The sequence below is a fragment of the Mus caroli genome, unplaced genomic scaffold (assembly GCF_978045245.1).
Source record: "Mus caroli unplaced genomic scaffold, Mus_caroli_1 scaffold_4, whole genome shotgun sequence".
NCBI classification, from domain to species: domain Eukaryota; kingdom Metazoa; phylum Chordata; class Mammalia; order Rodentia; family Muridae; genus Mus; species Mus caroli.
The window spans coordinates 79,812,393-79,833,787 of NW_028227259.1; the positions used below are offsets into that span (position 1 = coordinate 79,812,393).

A 21,395-nucleotide genomic window follows, 5' to 3' on the forward strand; every position below is an offset into this window, starting at 1 on the left:
TCAAAACCTACTTTAAAAAAAAAAGATTTATTTATTATATGTAAATATACTGTAGCTGTCTTGAGACACTTTTTTTTTCTTCTCTACCCCTCCCTGCTTGCTCCCACCACACTTCACTCCAGCCCCGCTTGCTTGCTCTAGCCCAAAGATTGATTGGTTGATTATATGTAAGTACACTGTAGCAGTCTTCAGACACCCCAGAAAAGGGTATTAGATCTCATTATGGATGGTCGTGAGCCTCCATGTGGTTGCTGGGATTTGAACTCAGGACCTTCAGAAGAACAGTCAGTGATCTTAACCACTGAGCCATCTCTCCAGCCCCAAACCTACTTTTATTAATGGTTCTAAAATGCTTTGATGCCCCTTCTAGCCCACCACCCACCAGAGGTAGTGGAAAGGAAAGGTTAATCGAGCAAAAGAGGATGTGGATCTGGAATATTTCTTTGAAGCAAATTCAGTCTGTGCTGTCAGGATATCAGCAGTTCAATTCACACAAATCAGCAGCAGCAGCTCTGTCCACTCACAAACACCATCCAGGAATCAGCAATGGCAGAACTCACAAACACCATCCACGAATCAGCAATGGCGGTCAATCCAGAAGAAACTGCAAGGCTCTGCCTATCAGCTGAATCCTCCGAAGTGGCAAGAAATCACAGGAACACAACCAGTAGTTTTTTGGTGCATTTATCTCTATGGAGTCACAGCAAACAATAAACAACAAAGAATGGTAAGGCATACCAATACCTCCCAGCATCATCAGCAAAGCCCAGCAGCAGCAAAGCCCAGCAATGACCAGCAAAGAATGGCAAGGTGTACCAATACCATCCAGAATCATCCACTGGCCATTGGACCATATTCATATCCTTTCCAAACATCACATGTTCTCTCAAGCATCTGCTCTAGCAACACATCATGTTCCCTCTTTCCAGGCTGACTCCAGAAAAACATTATGTGTCTGTTCTTAGCAAAACATCCTCCCATAAGAGATTCCAGAAAAACATCCCATGGCACAACTGATTTTCCTAGGAAACCAGAAATTTCCACATTAGAGGCCTTTGAGAGATATGGACTCCAACTCAAATTTAGAAGCTAGACCCTTTGCTCTGAGTCACCGAGACTGAAGAACCACTCCCCAGAGAGAGCACACTTTGGAGACATTCCAAGGACCAGGGATTCACCTTCAGTTTGGCAGACTGCCGCAGCTAGCAGCCACATCAAGAGAAATCAGCAAGCACCTGTCTGGCAGGACTCCTTGGGTAAGTTACAGTTATTTCGATGACATCTGGTCCTGATTCTGTCAGCTGGGGTTCTTTCTATGACACTTGGTTTTTATAAGTCACAATTCTTTCTAGACCATCTGGAGACAATGAGGTATCTCACACAACACATGAACTCCTTGTCCAGGGCACTAGCACATTGTTCATATGAATATTGGCACCCTGTGTTGCATGTGGTTTTTGCTCTACCCACCTTTGCTCCAGGAAGTGACTGTGCTACCAGCCCCCACCCAGCTTCCATGAATCCATGGATAAAACTCATACACACACACACACACACACACACATGTGCGCACGCACGCGCTACTGTTCCTTTTCAGCTTGCCTTCTTGGCACAATTGCTAGGTGTTATTATCTCCTGCCTGGAAAAGCATGCTCTTAACAGTTTCTTATCTCCATCTCTCCCTCCTGCCCTAAACTTCAGTTGCTAAACTCCCTGGCCACCCAACTGTAGTAGTGACCACAGGCCCCAGCTCCTCCCGAGACCTCACACGGTTGCCTGGTTCTTCTCTCTCCAAAGCATGGTGAACTCTGTTCTTCCTTACAACTCCCTGCCTGCCTCTAGGAACCTGGAAGTCCTGCCTATACCTTCTGCCCAGCAGGCAATGGCCTTTTTTTTTGGGGGGGGGGATTGAGACAGGGTTTCTCTGTATAGCCTTGGCTGTCCTGGAACTCACTTTATAGACCAGGTTGGCCTCAAACTCAGAAATTCACCTGCCTCTGCCTCCCAAGTGCTGGGATTAAAGGCATGCACCAGCACCACCCGGCTCTGTTTATTGTTTCTTGCTGTCTCTGTCCATTGTACAGCCTGTGCCCTGTGTTTAGTGGGTAAGTTCTGTGTCTATTCAGTTCATTTTTGCTATCTCCATCCCTTCATCTTTCCCAGTTACAGGAAGACATGGGAGCTCGACCAAGCATGGAAGGAAAAGAATGTGGGAGCAGGCACAGCTACTGCAGTACACACAGTCCTCACTGGTACTTCTTTAAGCGCCCTCCAGCAATGTCCTCTGTCTATAGTTAGGACTCTGGCTAAAGCTCTGACTACCTCTGCTGCTGCCATTTCTCATTGTACTGGTCCCTTCCCCTGTCACTGAATTCAGTTTGGGGTATAGATAATATTGAAATATGATTTTATTCTACTCTGCTTTATTGAAAATCTGATTCTGAAATTGGGCATGGCCCACCCTACCCAACCACCAGGCTCAGGCATGTCTGTTTAAAAGTTTGTTCCAAAAAATTTCTGTAGTGTGTCAGGATACCCACTTAATTTTGTGACAGGGGAGGAAAAACCAGAATGGAAAAAAGAAATTTGGGCTTTTTGTTTCCTTTAACTGCCTAAAACTTTTTCTAAGATAAAAACCTTATTTCAAGATTCATAAAAACTGTTGTGGGAACTTTCTATATCTCAAGATTTGTAAGTTTGTTGGATATGATTTAGAAATCTGTAACAAAAGTTGATTTAAACGTAATCACACAGAGTTGATAATTAAAACTTTATACACAGGTAATCTTAAAGAGATATATACCTGATGGGCTCCCCCTGGAGGAAACAACCATATAGGTTGATGTCATCTGGGTATTATATAAGCAATTTTAAACCTCCCTCTTTCATGGCTTATGCCCTCTTTTCAACCAGGAGACCTCAAAATCTCCCATCCTCTGAAAGTAAAACAAAGCAAAACGAATACTGCCCCAGGCTGGGTAGGTGAGGGGATCTACTGCTGGGGAAAGATTCCCTTTGTCACCCAGTCAGTCCTATATTTTTTTAAATCTATAAAAAATTAGAAAAATTTAAAGATTTATGTAGGTCCCAATTGCTAGAGGTAGCTCAAAAAAAATGTTTAACAATGGAGAACTGATCTCACAAGACTTTTTACATAAACTGAAAGCCATCTTCCCCATCTCTGACTCACAGATACATACAGCAAAATTTTAATGTCAGAAAATCTGTCAGGAAAAAAATAAATAAAAAAAATTTAAAACCTCTTAGCTTAAAGTCCTGTCCCCAGTCAAAAGATACAGTTGGATTATACAACAAAGATTCCCAGAAACCAACCCCAAGGACTGGCCCAACACCAAGTTCCTATCAATGTTCAACTAACCAGCTCAGCTAGCTCTGTCCAGACTAAACAACACTTGCTTAATAAAATGTTAAAGCTGTACCTCCATGTGTTTATGTACTTCATGATGACAGCAAAATTTGTAATGGAAGAGTCACCCAGGGCTGGAGAGATGCCTCAGTGGTTAAGAGCACTGACTGTTTTTCCTGAGGTCCTGAGTTCAAATCCCAGCAATCACATAGTGGCTCGCAACCATCTGTAATGGGATATGATGCCCTCTTCTGGTGTGTCTGAAGACAACTACAGTGTACTCATACACAAAATAACAAAATCTTTTTTTATTAGATATTTTCTTCATTTACATTTCAAACGCTATCCTGAAAGTCCCCTATACACTCTCCCCAGCCCTGCTCCCCAACCCACCCACTCCCACTTCTTGGCCCTGGCATTCCCCTGTACTGGGGCATATAAAGTTTGCAAGACCAAGGGGCCTCTCTTCCCAGTGATGGCCAACTACGCCATCTTCTGCTACATATGCAGCTAGAGACACGAGCACTGGGGGTACTGGTTAGTTCATATTGTTGTTCTACCTATAGGGTTGCAGACCCCTTTAGCTCCTTGGGTACTTTCTCTAGCTCCTTCATTGGGGGCCCTGTGTTCCATCCAATAGATGACTGTGAGCATCCACTTCTGTATTTGCTAGGCACTGGCATAGCCTCACGAGAGACAGCTATACCAGCGTCCTGTCAGCAAAATCTTGCTGGCATATGCAATAGTGCCTGGGTTTGGTGACTGTTTATGGGATGGATCCCTGGGTGGGGCAGTCTCTGGATGGTCCTTCCTTCTGTCTCAGCTCCGAACTCTGTCTCTGTAACTCAAAATAACAAAATCTTAAAAAAAAAAAAAAAAAGTCACCCAGATGGTACTGGTTTTAAAGACATGCTAAAGTCCCGGAGAACTGCTGAAGCTCGCCACGGTGGAGCAGGATTGGAATCCCTAAAATGATCCCAAGAGAGACTATTAGTGAAAATGCAGTCCAGTTACAATAAGGGACCTCAGCAGCTTTGGAGACATCAGTGCCATCAAGAACAGCAGCTGCAATGAAATGGAGCCAGGGGGAGCTTAGGAAACAGCCGGAGATGTGGAAGAGGGCAGAGCCAGGGAGATGGCCCCAGGTTAGGGCCCAGAGGATCCTACGTGAACTAAGGGAAGCACAGATATTGAGTGTTGAGTTATTCATACTGTTAAAGTTTGGTCTGACCCTGTCCAGACTGTCATCCTGCCTTGTTTCTTTCCTATTAAAAAAAAAAAAAAAAGATAATTGATTTATGTTTTGATACTACAGGAGCCCACAGTTGAGAGATATAACAGGGCCCTTTGTAGGCCCCCAGACTTAGCACAACTGACTCCATGATGGAAATACCATTCAGGCTGCAAACCTCAGCACATAGACAGCACCGCCTGCCAAGATGAAAACCAAGAACTAATTCATTAAAGCCTTTGCTTTTCCGCTTCTGTTGCTCTGCTTCTGGTTATTATCGTTAGCTGATGTCAACCCAAGGCATGGTTTTTATGATTAAAGCTCACCCTGATAAAAGCTCGGGGTTACACTGGAATCCCAAACATCCAGTCTGGTCTCCGGCCGACAGGAAAAACACAAACAAAACAAAACTAAAGAGTTAGGGTCACAGCTATGAGCACCAGACACCAGAAACTGAGATATTCCTATTTTACGATGCAGCAGGACAATGACCTAAGCAGTATGGGAAAGAGCCTATAAGATGTCCCTTGTTAAGCTAGGCATGGTGGCGCACACCTTTAATCCCAGCGCTCGGGAGACAGAGGCAGGTGGATTTCTGAGTTCGAGGCCAGCCTGAACTACAAAGTGAGTTCCAGGACAGCCAGGGCTATGCAGAGAAACCCTGTCTCAAAAAAAAAAAAAAAAAAAAAAAAGTCTCTTATTACCTAAGGTCTATTCAGGTTAACAGGCTTTAAAATGTATGTCTAGCCTCCTTGTCTTCATTAACTTTGTTAAACATTAACTGTTTTGATAAACTGAGTCATACAAGAACTTGTGATCTCTGTAACAGTACACTATGTAAATACCAGGAAAGTCAAGTTGCCAGTCCCCTGACTGACTCTTTATGATTAAAAGTTTATTTGGATACTGTATTAGTCAGGGTTCTCTAGAGTCACAGAACTTATGGATAGTCTCTATATAGTAAAAGAATTTATTGATGACTTACAGTCGGCAGCCCAATTCCCAACAATGGTTCAGTCACAGCTGTGAATGGAAGTCCAAGGATCTAGCAGTTACTCAGTCTCACACGGCAAGCAGGCGAAGGAGCAAGAGCTAGACTCCCTTCTTCCAGTGTCCTTATATTGTCTCCAGCAGAAGGTGTGTTCCACCACACCTTTAATCCCAGATGAAAGGTGTAGCCCAGATTAAATCTCCTTAAACTCGGAGATTTAATCTTCTGGAATCCATAGCCACTATGTCTCAAGATCTCCATACCAAGATCCAGATAAGGATCTCCAAGCCTCCAGATAAGGGTCACTGGTGAGCCTTCCAATTCTGGATTGTAGTTCATTCCAAATATAGTCAAGTTGACAACCAAGAATAGCCACTACAATCCACCCCTTGTCAACTTGACACAAATAATATCCCATGTTTACATGAAACAATAACAAGGTTGTGAATACGCCTAACATGATATAACTATCCCTCGTACAATCACAAACGCATTTGTAAATTTACAATGGGGCATTCATATTACTTTATAATCCTCGTTTCTGCAACTGGTTACGTGGCCTTAATTGATATTTATAACTACCTTCCTCTACTACCCATTCTGTATTTCCTTCACCTTCGGCCAGCACCTCAGCAGGTCTTGGCTCTTTTCCTGGAGGATTGACCCATACCTTCATTCCTGATGGGTCTGCGTCCTTTGTCATCCTGCTTGGATTAGGCTGTTGTAGTTTCCCATTGACTTTAATCACAGGACATGGTAGTACTAGGAGACGCCCTAAGGGATCTCCTACACTCCAGACATAATCTTGCTTACCTCCATTGTGAAGAGGTAATCCAATTTCCCCATGGTAATCTGGATCTATCACTCCTCCTAACACGGTTATTCCTTTTTTAGCCTGTTGGTTTAAGGGCATTAGAAGCCCAAAATGACCAGGGGGAAGTCTGAGCTTCCAATTCAATGGAATGTTTGTTGTAGCTCCTGGTAGGAGCACTCCCCTCTCTGGAGCTAAAACTTCTAAGCCAGCAGAACCTAGAGTTATGGGGACAGGAAGCAAAAATTTTCCTAGAGGGTCACTAGGAGTGATAGTAAGTGGAACTATTCCCTTTTCCACCCCTTGATTCCTGGACCCATGAATCCTGGCTATGGGTGAAACTGTACCATATATGGAGCGCTGATTCAAAGCATATACTGCCTTCTGAAGAACTCTACCCCAGCCTTCCAAGCTGTTACCACCTAATTGGCGCTGTAACTGCGTCTTCAAAAGGCCATTCCATCTTTCTATCAGGCCAGCTGCTTCAGGATGATGGGGAATGTGGTAAGACCAGTGAATTCCATGATCGTGGGCCCACTGTCGTACTTCTCTGGCTGTGAAATGAGTTCCTTGGTCAGAAGCAATACTGTGTGGAATACCATGACGATAGATAAGGCATTCTGTCAGTCCATGAATGGTGGTTTTAGCAGAGGCCTTACATGCAGGAAAGGCAAATCCATAACCAGAATAAGTATCTACTCCAGTAAGAACAAAACGCTGTCCTTTCCACGAAGGAAGTGGTCCAATGTAGTCAACCTGCCACCAGGTTGCTGGCTGGTCACCTCGAGGAATGGTGCCATATCTGGGGCTCAGTGTTGGTTTCTGCTGTTGGCAGATCTGGCAATCAGCAGCAGCTGTAGCCAGGTCAGCCTTGGTGAGTGGAAGCCCGTGTTGCTGAGCCCAAGCATAACCTCCATCTCGACCACCATGGCCACTTTGTTCATGTGCCCATTGAGCAATGACAGGGATGGCTGGGGAGAGAGGCTGACTGTCCACAGAACGGGTCATCTTATCCACTTGATTATTGAACTCCTCCTCGGCTGAAGTCACCTTTTGGTGAGCATTTACATGGGACACAAATATCTTCACATCCTTTGCCCATTTGGAGAGATCTATCCACATACTTCTTCCCCAGATGTCTTTTCTGTGATTCACCTACAGGGGCCTGCCAGAGGCTCCAAACAGCATCTCTATCAGCCACAGACACCTCAAGTACCATCGGGTCTGCTGGGTCATATGGTCCAAGTGGTAGAGCAGCCTGCACAGCAGCCTGGACCTGTTGAAGGGCCTTCTCCTGTTCCAGGCCCCACACAAAGCTAGCGGCTTTCCGAGTCACTTGATAAATAGGCCTAAGTAACACACCCAAGTGAGGGATGTGTTGTCTCCAGAATCCAAATAGCCCCACTAAACGTTGTGCTTCTTTCTTGGTTGTAGGAGGGGCCAGGTGCAATAACTTATCTTTCACCTTAGAAGGAATATCTCTGCATGCCCCACACCACTGGACTCCTAAGAATTTCACTGAGGTAGATGGTCCTTGAATTTTGGTTGGATTTATTTCCCATCCTCTGATACGCATATGTGTTACCAATGAGTTCAAAGTGGTTGCTACTTCCCGCTCACTTGGTCCAATCAGCATAATGTCATCAATATAGTGCACCAATGTGATATTTTGTGGAATATCCAAACGATCAAGATCCCTTCTAACTAAATTATGACACAGGGCAGGAGAGTTAATATATCCTTGAGGCAAAACTGTGAAGGTATACTGTTGGCCTTGCCAACTGAAAGCAAATTGCTTCTGGTGGTCCTTATGGACAGGTACTGAGAAGAAGGCATTTGCCAGATCAATAGCCGCATACCAGGTGCCAGGAGATGTGTTAATTTGCTCAAGTAACGAAACTACATCTGGTACAGCAGCTGCAATTGGAGTTACTACCTGATTTAGTTTTCGATAATCAACTGTCATTCTCCATGATCCATCTGTTTTCTGCACTGGCCAGATAGGAGAGTTAAATGGAGATGTGGTGGGAACCACCACCCCTGCATCTTTCAAGTCCTTGATAGTGGCAGTAATTTCTGCAATGCCTCCAGGAATACGATACTGTTTTTGATTCACTATTTTCTTTGGCAGAGGCAACTCTAAAGGCTTCCATTTTGCCTTTCCAACCATAATAGCCCTCACTCTACAGTTCAGGGAACCAATATGAGAATTCTGCCAGTTTCTGAGTATATCTATCCCAATTATACATTCTGGAACTGGGGAAATCACCACAGGATGTGTCCGGGGACCTACTGGACCTACTGTAAGTCGGACATCAGTCAAAACTCCATTAATCACCTGCCCTCCATAGGCCCCTACTTTAACTGGAGGGCCACAATGTTTCTTGGGATCTCCTGGGATCAGTGTCAACTCAGAACCAGTATCCAGCAGACCCCGAAAAGTCTGATTATTTCCTTTTCCCCAGTGTACAGTTACCCTCGTAAAAGGCCGTAGGTCCCTCTGGGGAAGAACTGGAGAAAGGGTAACAGCAAAACCTTTGGGTGTCTTATCAGGATCCTTCCTCAGGGGAACCTGGCCACCCCTTCATTCAAGGGGTTCCGGATCTGCAAACTGGCTCAAGTCTGGAAATTGATTCACTGGCCGAGATTGCTGTTTACCACGATCTAATGTAGCCTTTCTTTCATTTGTTTGAGAATTTTTTTGTTTATACAAATCAAACAAATATGCAGTAGGCTTCTTATGTATTTCATTCCTGGAAACACCATGATTGACTAGCCAGTACCAAAGGTCCAAGCGAGTCATGCCATTATAAATTTCACCTTTCCTGTGCTGACCGTTACTGGGTCTGTCATTATAAACATTCTTTTGCCTACGCTGTCCATTATAATAACTAGGATCACCTTGTCTCCGGCGATTCAATGCTGCCACCTGGCCCTTGTTACCTCGGAATCCAACTAAACCCAGTGAATTTAATTCATCTAATTGAGCAGAAGCATCTCCAATGCTAAGATCTGGCACAAGGAAAAGGGAAAGAACAAAACCCTTCAAATGTGCTGGTGCCCCTCTCACCAATTTGCGTCTTATAGAGCTGGTGAAGGGCATATCTTCTGGACCTTCCCATTGTGGACAATTAGGCTTTACACAATATATCCACTCTAGCATTGCAATTTCCCTAAGTCTTAAAATCCCTTCATCAACACTAAGCCATGGAATATCAGGCATCTCCAAGTCATTTCCAGTAGGCCATCTTTTGATAAACACCTCAGCCAACCATTCAAACAAACTTTTGACACCTTTTTTAACCATGCGAGCTTCCGTATTAAACCTAGAATCTCTACTCAGAGGGCCCATGTCAATAAACTCAGCCTGCTCTAGTTTTATGTTCCTTCCACCCTTATCCCACACCCTTAAAATCCATTCCCACACATATTCACCAGGTTGCTGTTTGAATGAATTAGCAAACTCATTAAGCTCCTTAGTAGTGTAGTGAATTTCCTCATGGACTACACTTTCTACCTCCCCTCTAGGAGCCTGTTTTGCTTTGAGTCTGGTTACAGGTCTAGAAGAAACTATTGGTGGGCCTTGAGAAACATCAGTAGTGAAAGTCATTGCTGGTTTATCAGACTCTGCAAAATTAATTTCCTCATGTGGGGAAGGCATTATTTCAAGGGGTGGGGCTGAGGGTACTACTTCCTCAGGTGGGGCAAACCCTTGAGAATCTGAAGATTCAAAATTCTCAGCTTCAACATGGTCTTCCCACACATCCCCGTCCCAAGTTATAGGATCCCATTCTTTGCCAATTAGTGCCCTTACTTTAACTGTCGACACATTCTGAGGCTGAGACTTAAATTTTCTCTGTAGTTCAGCCAACCTTACAATGAGAGTTTCAGTTTGATTTTCTGCAACTTGAGCTCTATTGCTGCAAGAGAGAAGATTCTCTTCAAGGACACACTTAGCAACTTTTAGATCGTTTACTTGTGTCTGGAGCCTTTCGATTTTATCACACAACTCCTTCCTTTCATTCATCATTTTTTCCCCAGATACTAAGAGCAGCCAGCCAGTAAAATCATTTTCTGATTTTTTCCCCATCTTGTAGAAAGCTTTGTGCACTGAATCACCTAATTCATTAAGAAAATCAAGGGCATTAGCTTCTTTAAGTTTGAAATATAGTTTCAACCATGGGTCTTCAAAATTCTCTGAGCTCCCAGGAGGGAGAGAATCTAGAGAGGTTTCAGTAGTTGAAAGTGCTGGTGGCTCAACAAGCCAATTCCAGTATTTTAAAAGATTCATCCTTGTACTTCTGTTACTCTAGAACCACTCCTGGTACCAAATTCTGTATTAGTCAGGGTTCTCTAGAGTCACAGAACTTATGGATAGTCTCTATATAGTAAAAGAATTTATTGATGACTTACAGTCGGCAGCCCAATTCCCAACAATGGTTCAGTCACAGCTGTGAATGGAAGTCCAAGGATCTAGCAGTTACTCAGTCTCACACGGCAAGCAGGCGAAGGAGCAAGAGCTAGACTCCCTTCTTCCAGTGTCCTTATATTGTCTCCAGCAGAAGGTGTGTTCCACCACACCTTTAATCCCAGATGAAAGGTGTAGCCCAGATTAAATCTCCTTAAACTCGGAGATTTAATCTTCTGGAATCCATAGCCACTATGTCTCAAGATCTCCATACCAAGATCCAGATAAGGATCTCCAAGCCTCCAGATAAGGGTCACTGGTGAGCCTTCCAATTCTGGATTGTAGTTCATTCCAAATATAGTCAAGTTGACAACCAAGAATAGCCACTACAGATACTAAAAATGCTATTCAACCCCTAGAGGTGTTGGAGATGTGACTACTGTATCACATGTGTGCCAGTAAGTGGTCGAAAGGAGAGAGGCCATATCTGCACTAAGTGTGCTGACCAGTGGACATCTGAATGATGAATAACCTAGCCTAATACTCCCTGAAGAAAGCAAGCCCGAGATGACCACGGTGCCACGCAAGCCCACACAAGATCCTAGGCTGGGATCAATTGGGAGACAAGAAGATCCCTACCTGGGACCATGAGCCCTGGGCAAGAGTGAGCCCAAGACAGAGGACCTGTATGAGGCTACTAGGGTAAGTGAGGAGCGAGCCTGAAATGACCACCAGTCTGGTGCCGCACAGGCCTGGGTGGGGCAGACCATCCTCAAGATGACCCTGGCCCAGCTCCATAATACACAAGTGGGGCATTGTACTCCTGAGACCACTCCTGAGATAACCACAGACCCTCGGAAACCTGAGGTATCTTGAAGAGAAGCAAATAAGTGGTAGAGAAACAGAGATGTGGGCACAGAGAGCCAGAACTGGAGATTTGAAGGTAGTGATGAGCAGCCTGATGTTAACAGCCGGTGGTGATGCCACCTGGGATTATGGTGGGGTCCTGGCCCGTGCTGCCACCTGGGGCCACGTCTGGATCCCTAGCCCTACAGAAGCAGGGATCTGTTATCACCAAAAGCCTCGCTGATGTCCCTGATTGGGGCTACCACTCAGGGGCATGTTGATGTCTGCCGGCTGTGCAGACCTGGCGCCACTCCTCACCTGAGCAAGGAGGGAGAGTTACCCTCTGGGCATGAGATCAGACAAGCTGACACCGCCCCTAGCCAGGTGCAGTACTGGGGAGTTGCAGGTGAGACACATACCAAGACACCTGCTGGCCTCCAGGCTCCCTCATTATCAAGAAGATGCCTGTTAAAACCAAATAGACTGCTTTGGAGAGATGGCTTAGCTGTTAAGAGCACTGGCTGCTTTTCCAGAGGTCCTGAGTTTGGTTCCCAGCAATCAGCAACCACAGATGGCTCATAAACATCTGTAATGAGATCTGGTGCCCTCTTCTGGCATGCAGGCACACATGCAGGCAGAACACTGTCGATATAATAAATGTCTGTGTATTAGCTAAAATAATTCTACAATTCGTATGATAGGGCACTCAACCTGCTCTATGCAAAATAAGAATGGCTTTAGAGAAATTTGTCCTTTCTATGCTAGCCAAACAAATACAATTGGAGAGTCCCTAACCATGATAAGAAACAATTCTGAAACCAACTACTTAAACCAACAGGAAGGAAATACCAGCCCCTATTCAGCTGGCTAACTGCCCTAGTTTTAGCCACTGCAGGTCCCTAGTCCTCCTCCTAAGTGTCCTCACAATCAGGTCATGTATCTTCTAGTGTATAGCAAATTTAGTTTCCTGTCAGGTTAAAAAACAAAAACAAGGGGCTGGAGAGATGGCTCAGCAATTAAGAGCACTGACTGACTGCTCTTCTGAAGGTCCTGAATTCAATTCCCAGCAACCACATGGTGGCTCACAACCATCTGTAATGAGATCTGACATCCTCTTCTGGTGTGTCTGAAGACAGCTTACATATAATAAATAAATAAATCTTAAAAAAAAAAAACTTAGAGGACCAAGGACTTGACAAGGCCACAGAAGAGAAGCTGGGGAATGGAGAACCAGCTGGAGTCCATTTTATAATCAGGAGCCATTTTGAGTCTGTAGCTAAGTTTCTGTTTACTTTTTAACTTTGTTTCTTGGAGACTGTTGTGAACCAGTTCCTTGAGAATGGTCTGTACCTATTGTTCAGGGAAGGCTTTCCTAACTGATTCTTTTACTTCTGTAACCATGCTTGTTCAAAAAAGATCCCCTACCTCGCAGTATAGACCTATAAAAAAAGGGTATGAGAACCTTTTGGTTTCTTGGTTCTTGAGCCCCACCTAAGGGGGAAACAGTCACTGGCCAGCTCTCTGGAGTGCATGGTAGAGCTTGCTTTGAATTGTCCATACTTTGTGCTGGTAGTTTTCCTTTCTTCCTTTCTTTTTTTTTTTCTTTTTTTTTTTAAATATTCATGTATTTATTTTATGTATGAGTACACAGTGCTATCTTCAGACACACCAGAAGAGGGCATCAGATCCCATTACAGATGGTTGTGAGCCACCATGTGGTTGCTGGGAATTGAACTCAGGACCTCTGGAAGAGCAGTCAGTGCTCTTAACCACTGAGCCATCTCTCCAGCCTGTGCTGGTGATCTTTCTACTCAAATCTCTCGGGTTAACAACCACTGGGAGAGGGAGATCCTCTCCTTCAGAGGTATAGCCACTGGAAAGTTACCATGCTCTAGAAAATAGCCCCATGCCCATACAGTGACCCTAAATAAACAAAATGGGACGCGCGCACACACACACACACAAATGCACCATGAAAAAAGAGCAACAATGAGGTGGCTTATCCAATAAAAGTTCCTACTGCCAAGCCTGATGACCTAAATTAATTCCCTAGAATACACACACACACAAACACACAAACACAAGGCTGGATCCAATGGTACACATTTATAACCCTAGAACAGTGGTTTTCAACCTGCAGGTTGTGACCTCTTTGGGGAATCAAAGAACCTTTTCACAAATATCAGATGTCCTGGATATCAGATATTTACGTTATGATTCATAACCGTAGAACAATTACAGATATGAAGTAGGAACAAGAATGATTTTATGGTGGGAGGGGGGTGGTCACCACAACAATAGGAACTGTATTAAAGGGTTACCACATTAGAACTAATTTCCTAGAGTAGCTACAGCAAGATAAGAGGTGAAGACGAAGAATCATCTAGCTCATGGGCCAGCCACCCTGAAGTACACAGGTGGCAGAAACAAGAGAGAACCTGCCTCAAAATGTAGGCAGGGCTGTAGAGGTAGGTCAGTTATTGAACATATCTAGTTGCTGCTGTTGTTGCTGAAGACAGGATATTATTACATATTCCTGGATGACCTGAAACTCCCTGTATAGACAAGGCTGGTCTGAAACTCCTAGAGATCCACCTGCCTCTGCCTTCCAAGTGCTAGGATTAAAGATGTGTGCCACCACACCCAGAATACCATATAGTGTTTTTGCAGAGGACCCCAATTCAGGTCTTAGCACCCATTCCAGGTGGCTCAGGCTCACCTGTAACTCTAGCTCTAGGGGCTCTGATGCCCTCTCCAGGACTCCTCGGAATCCAACACTCACACATACACAAACCCACATATACACACACATATAATTAATAAAATAAATCCTTTTTTATTTTTTTTTTCGAGACAGGGTTTCTCTGTATAGCCCTGGCTGTCCTGGAACTCACTTTGTAAACCAGGCTGGCCTCAAACTCAGAAATTCGCCTGCCTCTGCCTCCCAAGTGCTAGGATTAAAGGCGTGTGCCACCATGCCCGGCATTAAATCCCTTTTTAAAAGGTAGAAGAAAAGAATCAACTCCCTCAAATTGCCTTCTGGCTTCTTCTCTTCACGTGTCATGGCACATATGGACTAACATACACACACATTGTAAGTAAATAAATGCAATTTTTAAATATTAAAAGGTATGCTGGAGAGATGGCTTGCTGGATAGGGACACTTGTTGCTCCTACACAGGACCGAGTTTGACTTCTAGCATCTATGAAGTAGTTCATAATCATCTGTAACTCCACTTCCAGGAGTTCGATACCCTCTGCTGACCTCCATGGTCACCACGTATGCATATAGTATATATACATACATACATGCAGGCAAAACACTTATACACGTAAATATTATTTTTAATTAAGCCTTGTGTACATGCCTCTAATTCCAGCACTCAAGAAGCAGAGGCAGGTGGATCTCTATGAGTTCAAGGCCAGCCTGGTTTACATAGTGAGTTCTAGGACAGCCAGGGCAACAGAAATGGCCCCTGTTTCAAAACAAAACAAAACAAATAATCCTAAAAGAAAAGAGAGAGATTAGGTGTGCTTACTCTGAGGAAGGAGTAATTGTGCCTAGAAGGGAATTAGTCTGCTGAGTTTCAGGGATGCTAGGTAAGTGACTAGAGGGGACATGGCAGTAATGTCTAGTGTAGAAAATACTGGATGGACGAGCAATGTCTAACCTATGTAAGGAACTCAGGATGAAATGTGAAATGAGACATCATGAGTTTCAGGGAACAAGGCTTAATTATTCCAGGTAGTTTTCTCCTTTGTCCATGTCATTTTTCTTGTAGATATACAAACACAAGTATAATTTAGCCAAGTGGTGGCGCATGCCTTTAATCCTAGCACTTAGGAGGCAGAGGCAAGCAGATCTCCTAGTTGGAGGCCAGCTTGTTTGTTTTACAGAGTGAGTTCCACAACAGCCAGAGCTACACAGAGAAACCACATCTCAAAAACAAACAAAACAAACAAGTAGACTTTAACCTCACTATAAATTTTTTAAAAATCATTGACCTAACTGGACACCCCCTTTTCTCTTTCTCTCATCTTTTTTTCTTTCTATTAAACACAGTTTAGATTTTTCTCCTCATATTAGAAAACAAACAGCCGGGCAGTGGTGGCACACGCCTTCAATCCCAGCACTTGGGAGGCAGAGGCAGGCGGATTTCTGAGTTCGAGGTCAGTCTGGTCTACAGAGTGAGTTCCAGGACAGCCAGGACTGCACAGAGAAACCCTGTCTCGAGAAAAAAAGAAAAGAAAAGGAAATAAATGGAAAGAAAAGGAAAGAAAAGAAACAGATGGCCCTTACTAGATGCAACAATAACCCAGAGTTGGAGCAGCTGGTGCGAAGTTTTTGTTTGTTTGTTTTGTTTTAATTTTTTGTTTTAAACTCAGGGGTCACATAAATCTGCTGGGCCTGGGTCTGGGGAATCCCGGTGATAAACTGAGCCTGGCCATGCTCGGCTGGAGTGTAGGCACTACAGATCTAAGTGCATCCTGGGACCACCACCCCGACCTTCAAGTTTCACCATCAAGTCATTGTTGCAACTGATTCCTGAGCCACAGCAGGTGCTCTGATTGTCTCCCAGACCTGGGAAAGTCAAAGAGATTAGCCCTTTATCTTCTGGGCTGGGAGGCTGGGAACATAGCTGATTGCAGCTTTCTGTGAGCAGTTGTTGGCTTGACAGTGTCGAATCTCTGTCTCTGCTGCAGCTTACTAACATGGTTTCTGAGCCTGAAGGCATGGGGTTGTCTGTGAGCACAGAAGCCATGTTCTGTGGCTTCGATAACAGAGCCCCTGCTCTCTACTGTGTGGACAGTGAAGGTAACCTGATTTCTGGAACCCCTTTCTCTGGGTTCTTGCTTTGTGTAAGTTTTTGGGACATGAATCAAGGCAACGTACATGACCTAGAAGTGGAACGGACCTGCGGAGCCATCTACAGAGCCACCTACACAGAATCTGGAGGTGTAGTCAGCCCCCTCTCCCGTGCGGAGGATGGCTGAATCCGAGTCTCCAGTGACAGGGCGACTGATATACAAGTATAGAGTACCTGTGCCCCAACGGGGGTCGGATGTGGCTGCTTGCACCTATTGGAATGGCTGGTTGTGATAAATGACACAGGACCTCACCCCATAGTGTTATTCCAGTACCTTTTGTAAAGCTGTGAAACATTGACGTTCCCACCTGATACCAGAGGAAACTCTGATGATGGCTGGGTATAACAGAATGTCATCCGGGGTCATTCTATTTTATATTTTAAGAACAGTAGTAACAGTAGTATTTGGTTTTACCTCAGGTTCCTAGGCTATCTAGTCTCAGGTTCTTGGTCACCTAAGCAGTGTCAGGTATGGGTTCCATCTTCTGGAGTTTGTGTGTATATGTGTGTGTGTGTGTGTGTGTGTGTGTGTGTGTGTGTGTTTAAGAATTATTTAATTATTTTGTGTATGTGAGTACACTGTAGCAGTCTTCAGACACACCAGAAGAGGGCATCAGATCCCATTACAGATGGTTGTGAGCCACCATGTGGTTGCTGGGAATTGAACTCAGGACCGCTGGAAGAGAATCAGAGCTCTTAACCACTGAGCCATCTCTCCAGCTCACTTTCTTTCCCCTCTCTCTCTCTCTCTCTCTCTGTGTGTGTGTGTGTGTGTGTGTGTTCTTAACTGCTGAGCCATCTCTCTAAACCTTAGAAAATTCATTTTACATCTCATATCAAACAGAAGTATTCCTACTTTGGCTAGAAGGCTCAGAGGGTAATGGCCCTTGCTATGCATGCACAGGAACACACACACACACACACAGTAAATACATAAATAATAAACAAATGCAGTAAGTAAAATATTCCTAAACCCAAGCAAGTAGCTCACTTTTTAAAATGATACTTGAACCCTAACCACATTTCAGAATAATTACAGAACTAAGACTTCCGGTCATTTACAGAAAGCAGGCAGGCTAGGCTGTATTTACTGATATCTACTGCCCCCTGGTGGAAATCAGTGGATAAAACCAGAGTCCCATGTATATACAGTACTGTTTCCAGTTACAATGTTTTTCTATTGTCTCCACAGTAACCCATGGAGCAGACATTGTTATTGGAGTCAATATTTTTTAAAAATTAATATTTTTACTTGTTTGTTTCTTTTTTTGAAATGTGTTGCCTGTAACCCTGGCTGGCTTTGAACTCACCATATAAACAATGATGGCCTTGAACTCCTCCTGGCTCACCTTTCTAGGCATCTACAGGCTCTGAAGTCTCCTGACTTTGCAGGCATGTGCTACCATGCTGGACTCCAAAATTCTGCGTTTTGAAGACCTCTCAATAGTAATAGTACTAATGGTCAAGGTGGCCCACACTTTAATCGAGAAGATTCTACTGTGCTTAGGATGCGGGATTAACAATGTGTTGCCCCAATGGATGTATCTGGAGGATATCATCCTGAGTAAGGTAACCCAATCACAAAAGAAGTCACTTGATATGCACTCACTGGTAAGTGGATATTAGCCCAGAAACCTAGAATACCCAAGATACAATTTCCAAAACACAAGAAAATCAAGAAGAAGGAAGACCAACGTGTGGATACTTCATTCCTCCCTAGAATAGGGAACAAAATACCCACGGAAGGAGTTGCAGAGACAAAGTTTGGAACTAAAATGAAAGGATGGACCATCCAGAGACTGCCCCATCTGGGGGTCCATCCCATAATCAGCCACCAAATGCAGACACTATTGCATATGCTAGCAAGATTTTGCTGAAAGGACCCTGATATAGCTGTCTCTTGTGAGGCAAATACAGAAGTGGATGCTCACAGTCATCTGTAGGATGGAACACAGGGCCCCCAATGGAGGAACTAGAGAAAGTATCCAAGGAGCTGAAGGGGTCTGCAACCCTATAGGTGGAACAACAATATGAACTAACCAGTACCCCCAGAGCTCATGTCTCTAGCTGCATATGTAGCAGAAGATGGCCTACTCAGCCATCATTGGGAAGAGAGGCCCCTTGGTCTAGCAAACTTTATATGCCTCAGTACAGGGGAATGCCAGGGCCAAGAAGAGGGAGTGAGTGGGTAGGGGATCAGGGCAGGGGGAGGGTATAGGGGACTTTTGGGATAGTATTTGAAATATAAATGAAGAAAAAAAATCTAGTAAAAAACAATGTGTTGCCCCTAGTAACACGGGCTATTAATCCCAGCATTCAGGAGGGAGAGGGAGGCAGATCTCTGTAAATTCATGGCTAGCCTGGTTTGTATATCGAGTTCCAAGCGAACTAGGGCTACAAAGTGAAACCCTGTTTCAAAAAGGGGGTGGTGGTTACCTCCTCCTGTGCAACGTCCTTTCTCTATCCCTAGTCCCATAAAACAAATGACTCTTGGGACAACTATGCTTAACAGAGTCGAAGAAGCAAGTAAAGAGTCACCCTAGATTCACACAACACCAGTGAGTGTGGTGGCTTGAATAAGAAGGGCCACCATGCCACCATGGGCTCACATATTTAAGTGCTTTGTCCCCAGTCGGTGGAACTGTTAGGGAAGAATCAGAGGGTGTGGTTTTGTTGGAGCAGGTGTGTCACTGAGAGTGGGGTTTTAAGGTTTCTAAAAACACACCTGTTCCCAGCAGCTCGCTCTCTCTCTCTCTCTCTCTCTCTCTCTCTCTCTCTCTCTCTCTCTCTCCCCTCCACCCCTTGTGTTTGAGGGTTGAAAAGTAAGCTGTCACCTCCTTCCCTAGTGCCATGCCAATCTGCCTTGCTGCCATGCCCCCTGCCAATGAAGGTAATGGACTCTAACCCTCTGGAACTATAAGTTCCAATTTAAATGCTTTCTTTCATAAGTTGTCTTGGTCATCATTTTAGTTAGGGTTTTACTGCTGTAAACAGACACCATGATTAAGGCAACTCTTTTTTCTTTCTTTCTTTCTTTCTTTTTCTTTTTTTTTTTTTTTTTTTTTCTGATTTTTCAAGACAGGATTTCGCTGTGTAGCCCTGGAGCCCTGGCTGCCCCTGGAACTCACTCTGTAGACCAGGCTGGCCTCGAACTCAAAAATCCACCTGCCTCTGCCTCTGCCTCCCAAGTGCTGGGACTAAAGGCATGTGCCACCACTGCCCGGCAAGGCAACTCTTATAAGGACAACGTTTAATTGGGGCTGGCTTACAGGCTCAGAGGTTCAGTTCATTAGCATCAAGGTGGGACCATGGCAGCATCCAGGCAGGTATAATGTAGGAGGACAGGAGGAGCTGAGAGTTCTACAACTTCATCTGAAGGCTGCTAGCAGTCTACTGGCTCCTAGGCAGCCAGCACAAAGGTATTAAAACCCATACCTACAAAGCCACACCTCCTAATAGTGCCACTCCCTGAACTAAGCATATACAAACCAACACAGTTATGATGTTTAATAACACTATAAAGTAACTAGGACAACCAGGTTGCTGGCGAGGAGCATCTGTGGACAGGAAATGCGAGTTGTAAACACGGTATAACTAACTGGTTAGGGGGGCATGGTCAACACAACCTGAGGTTAATTGTAGCTCAGCTGCTATATAATTGGCTGAGTCAGCTATTCGCCATGACATTTTACTTCTAAATCAGGCTTTCTATTGGTTTATACACAAGCTGGGTCACACACAGTTCATTATATGGAGATTCACAGTATAGACAAAGCCTTTGCCAGATTTAACAGGGCCCTTGGTAGTCCCTGTGTTGTGTTTCAAAGTTAAAGAATATATTGACTGAATAGACCACTAGTTTCCCCCAACCCAAATACTAAGCGTGTTGTCAGATCGCACCTGAAACCCATAGTAGGGACACCCCTGCTTGGCAGTAGCTGGCATCTGGATCTTTCTACCATGTATCAAAATTTTCATAAAACCCTTTTAGAACATGGTATTTAGGGCTACCTGAATTCTTCCATGTTCCTTGAGGCCATGGCTCCAGAATAAACTATCCCTTATTCCCTTTGAGGTGAGATCTGTATGTTTATATCAGCAAAGCCAAGAGACTAAGAGATTCCAGCTGCTTCTATTTTTTTAAGGTTTTATATATATATATATATATATATATATATATATATATATATATAGAGAGAGAGAGAGAGAGAGAGAGAGAGAGAGAGAGAGAGAGAGTGAATACACTGTTGCTCTCTTTAGACACACCAGAAGAGGGCTTTGGATCCCGTTACAGATGGTTGTGTATCACCATGTGGTTGCTGGGAATTGAACTCAGGACCTTTGGAAGATCAGTCAGTGATCTTAACCACTGAGCCATCTCTCCAGCCCCCAGCTGCTTCTAATTCAAGGAGATACCTAGAAAGTATGGGCAGTGTCTGTCAATGATGGAAGCTGGAAGCACATTTCATAAGGCTGGGGAGGGGCAGTGCCTAGAAGTGGACCTTTGGCCTGGAGAGATGGCTCAGTGGTTGAGAGCACTGACTGCTCTTCCAGAGGTCTTGTGTTCAAATCCCAGCAACCACATGGTGGCTCACAACCATTCGTAACAAGATCTGACTCCCTCTTCTGCAGTGTCTGAAGACAGTTACAGTGTACTTACATATAATAAACAAATCTTTAAAAAAAATAAGTGGAGACTCTATGTGTGTATGTCTGTCTGTGTCTAATTTTCTCTCTCTCTCTATCTATCTATCTATCTATCTCACACACACACACACACTAGCTAAGGTCTATAGCAGAAGCAAGCTAGAGAACACAGAGCAAGAAGCCTCACTCCTTGGGCACTGATTTGATTTCACAGTGGGGAGCACAA

At 44.3% G+C, this 21,395-nt stretch overlaps 1 non-coding gene across 1 annotated transcript; it reads left to right on the forward strand.

The window, feature by feature from the left end:
• Positions 1 to 11,216: 11,216 nt before the first annotated feature.
• On the forward strand, positions 11,217 to 11,348 carry LOC115031213 (small nucleolar RNA SNORA17). Its single transcript, XR_003836832.1, has one exon. It is a non-coding gene; the product is annotated as a small nucleolar RNA SNORA17 (small nucleolar RNA).
• The last annotated feature ends 10,047 nt before the right edge of the window (positions 11,349 to 21,395 follow it).